This window comes from Taudactylus pleione, unplaced genomic scaffold, assembly GCF_031769625.1.
Source record: "Taudactylus pleione unplaced genomic scaffold, aTauple2 ptg000464l, whole genome shotgun sequence".
Lineage (NCBI taxonomy): Eukaryota > Metazoa > Chordata > Amphibia > Anura > Myobatrachidae > Taudactylus > Taudactylus pleione.
The window spans coordinates 1992714-1997416 of NW_028284866.1; the positions used below are offsets into that span (position 1 = coordinate 1992714).

The 4703-nt window shown below is 39.5% G+C and overlaps 1 pseudogene; it reads right to left on the reverse strand.

Moving 5' to 3' along the window:
* Positions 1–211: 211 nt before the first annotated feature.
* On the reverse strand, positions 212–330 carry LOC148504638 (5S ribosomal RNA; annotated as a pseudogene).
* Between the last annotated feature and the right edge of the window lie 4373 nt (positions 331–4703).

The window sequence follows — 4703 nt, forward strand, 5'->3', positions numbered from 1 at the left end:
TAACTTTTATTAGTATAGTAAAAACATACCAGATACATACATAATGTTGTTGGCGAAAATATAGTGGACAATTTCTGCAGAGTACCCCACACCAAATAAAGGGTACCAGTTATTATGCTTAATTATGAAATGACACAGAAAATACCATAAAAGTTGGTATATAGGCTACACAGTATGCAGTCTTATGATCCCCATTAAACAGTACAATATATGTCTACAGAACCTGGTATTCTTAAGTGGTCCCCCACATTAATACTAACCAGGCCTATCACTGGATCGCTTCCAAGATCAGACGGATTTGGGCATAATCAGTGAAGTATGACTGTAGACCATCGCTACTGAAAATATATGGGGATTCACCCTATGCACACGGTCTGAGCCTATTATAAAATGTAGGACTATTCTCAGCAGAGAGGTCCAATTGATAGTTCGTTGCTGTCAAGACAGGTGATGCATAGGCATGCCTTACTTGTGATGCAATCAGTTATGCATATATAGCATAAGCATATACAGCTTGTAAATAACACCACATAGATAACTGTGTCTTAAAATTATAATGCCGAGTTCCATATACACATAGAAAATAGGAACTCTACCCTTGGTGACAAATGAAGTAACAGAGCCTAACACAGCACATTGAATATTCATGTACTAAATGCAATCATCACAAAAAATGAGACATCATTGAAGTTATGTTATAGATAATAGTGATATTCTGTGATAGCTGCAACTAACACTCCTTTTCCAGATGAATCTCTTATGAATAAACAATCAAAATCCCATGTTATTGCTATGCTGAGGCGAAGTAGCATACAGCCTCAGTATCCTATTTACATGTCACCCATAAGAAAAAGGGGATGCATAGAAAAATAGCTACATTAGATGGAAAGTGAACTAAGTAGCAGGGATACGTTGTATAGAGTAGCAATAAAGAGATAACTATGGAGAGGAGATGTTCAATATAAGGTAAACTATCACTACATAAGTCAAACCAGCTGGCCAGACATGGTAATCTGCCAGTTTTATACGTTACCAGTGTGGGGAAAAGCAACGGAGCCCAGTCCGTGCACTGACTGGGCTGTCCTGGATGTCAGCAGACTGTCATATGAAGAAGGAGGACGCGCGTTTCGCCCGCATCGAGGCTTGATCACCTCATGTAATACCTAAGCAGATGGTAATCCATTTAAGCGTGTAGCTAGTACACGTCACTAGCCCGCGACCAAAGTCGCGGCTCACAGCTGATGCACTGATCACAGTGCAGTAGGCTTCATTCCAATCCAATTAGTTAGCGTTAGGTTCAGAGAGAAATAGACCAATCAAATAGTCCCAAATAAGCGCAATGCCTATTGGGATATGTAGTCCAAAAGCCGATAGCAGCAAGTCAGAGAAAAAAACAGTGATAAAACAGATGTTTGTATATAATCCTATTATTTTGAGCAATGTAGGTCCAATCCAAAGGTCATAATTAGTATAACTAATGATACATCAGATTATACTAGGCTTCTACCTAAATCATAAATGGACAGAGTTAATACTGATAGACGCAGTGCCTATTGGGATATGTAGTTCAGAAGCCGATTAACTGCAAGTCAGGAAAAAAAGCCCTGATATTCAAAATTAGATAAATTGGACATTTATACATAATCCTAATATATTGAACAATGTAAATTCAATCCAAAGATCATAGTAAATATGGTTAATATTACATATAATTAAACTAAGCTCCCATACAAATCACAATTAAACGGAGTTATACTGCGATCCTATGCAGATTACAAATAAACGAGGTTGTATTTAAAAATCAAGTTATGAATATATGATGATATTCACAAATTTTTCAAAAGGTGGGAAAAAACTAGGTTTATAATAGGAAAGGTAGTATATAAAGTCATAAAGGACCAAATTTTATATTCATATACCGCCTGCTAGTATTATTAAGTGCAAGTGACTTATATTGTGATAGGGGCTTTTAAATCTAAGAGGGAACCATCACATAGACAGAACGCCGATATTATCATAACATTGAGTGATAATATATCTTAATAAAACAGATTATCTGGTATAAAACAAACACTAAAATCAAGAGTGAACACTAAAAGTGAAATATTATGATGGTACAAGAAAAAATAAATATAAAAAATAAAAATATAATTGTACCAATAAATGTGAAAAAAGAGATTATAAGTGAAAGGACTAATAATATGATGGTACAAAAATTATAAAGAGTACCAATATAAGTGAAAGATGTAATAAATATTAATTAAGGTTAGAATAATAAATATTATCTAAAATGGTATAATATCAATCTTAATGACTGAGTGAATAATATATGAAATACTATAATAAAGTGAATAAATTAGTTAAAATTTGTGCCCAGTGTAAATAGTAAATACGCATCATTATAAAATAAAAATCGCAAGATTGAATAGTTAAAAAAAGAAAAAAAAAAAAAGGAAGTACTGCCAAGAATTAAGATATGTTTACAAAAAAACACTGTAATTAATATATTCATTCATTCCTCTAGGGGATAAAGCACCCAATCTGAATGTCCAGTAGCTCTCTCGCCTCATTAGTTGTTGCATGAGATCGCCGCCACGAATTCCCAGTGTTACTTTCTCCAAACCAAAAATATGTAAATCATTGGTATTATCATTATGGTACAGGTGAAAGTGTCTTGCAACTGAGGTCAATTTTTTAAATTTCGTAAGATCAGACCGAACATTTCTGATAGTCCCAGCATGTTCCAAAATACGTTGTCTAAAGTTCCTTGTTGTAATCCCAACGTATTTCATATCACAACTGCACGTCAAACAGTACACAACCCCCATGGTACTACAATTAATAAAATCTTTAATCAAGGAGGTATTGCCATATTTATCTTGGACCCTATCACTTTTTATCATGTACTGGCATGCTTTACATGTCCCGCATGGAAATGAACCTTGCATGGTGTTCTCTTTCTTAGGGAATTTAACATAATGACTCTGAACAAGATTATCACGCAAGTTTCTAGACCTTCGCCAGCCCATTGCAACTTTGGTGCCTAATATTTTAGATAGATCCTCATCCAATAATAGAATCGACCAATGTTTCTGAATGATGTCCTGGATAGTTCTCCACTCCCTATTAAAATTGCCAATGAATCGTACAGTATCGTACAGTATCAGTCTCCTTATTGGTAAGATAATAGAAAGAATCTGGTTGCTATGGGCAACATCACTTTTAAAACTCACTTCTAAAAACTCTCACTTTAGTAAATTTACCCCTAGTTATCATTTATCTAGTACATTCTCTAAAATGATAGTTAGAATCTGATTGATTGCTATGTGTAACACCTTCATTTCTCTTTTATAGAAGACTTAATAAATCTTCCCCTCAATAAGATACTAAAAACCTCCACTGGATCCCAGAAGGCTCCGATGCATACTTGCCGACATTCAGGTCCCTCCTTCTGGGAGGGAGCTGAATGTCTGCTTACAGCGGGGGGCGTGGCCGGACAATGATGAAGTATTGGGGGCAGGACTGGGGGTGTGACCATGTGATTGTGTCATCATGGCCCCGCCCCCGGCGGGACCACAATGAGGTGGTTCAGCACGAATCGTATCACTGCCCCCCCCCGCTGCGGGGATTTCTATCTTTACTCTGGGGGGAGCCGGGAGGGTCGGCGGCTGCCGTGAAGGCTTGCTTGTCTTTCCGGGGGAACGGGAGCTGCACCCGATATTCGGGAGGCTCTTGGCCAAATCGGGAGGGTAAGCAAGCCTGCTCTGGTGGTGTCATGCCAGTACACTACTACAGGTCACCTGGCAGAGGTATTGTTGTTGATGCCATGTGTTTGAAGGAAGGATGAATGGAAAAATGCACCGAGACATTCTTGATAAAAATCTGCTGCCATCTACCAGGATGCTGAAGATGATATGGGGGTGGACATTTCAGCAAGACAATGATCCCAAACACACAGCCAAGGACACTCTCAATTGATTTCAGAGAAAGAAAATAAAGCTGCTAGAATGGCCCAGCCAATCACCTGACTTGGAACCAATTGAAAATCTATGGAAAGTACTAAAGATCAGAGGGCCTGATTCGGACCCGGTCGCAAGCCCTGAGCGCTCGCAACCGGGTCCATTGTGGCCCACAGCGCATACGCACAATGGAGCCGGCTCCGTCGTGCGCATGCGCGAGACTCGGCTAGCGACGGGCAATCTGACGCTCCGGGTCTCGCACCAAAGGGGGCAAGCTGTTGATGTTGAGTGACAGCTCGCCCCCTTTGGTGGGCGGGCCGGGGGGGTGACTACCCAAAAGCTCTCTGGGGCTTGCGATGAACGAGACCCTCTTGACCATCGCGACCATCATCATGGCCGCTTGCTATAGCTGTGGGTGGTCACCCACAGCCGCTCCAAAGAAAAAAAAAAGCCTGGCCCTGATTCAGAGCGAGCGGCTCTGAATCAGGCCCAGAGTTCATAGAAAAGGCCCATGGAACCTTCAAGATTTGAAGACTGTGTGTGGAAGAATGGGCCAAAATCACACCTGAGCAATGCATGCGACTAGTTTCTCCATACAGGAGGCGTCTTGAAGCTGTCATTACCAACAAAGGCTTTTGTACGAAGTAATTAATAATTTTCAGTAAACGTGTTCAATTCTTTTTCCCTGTGTCATTTCACATTATTACACATAACTTAATTTATGGACATCTATAGTTTGATTTC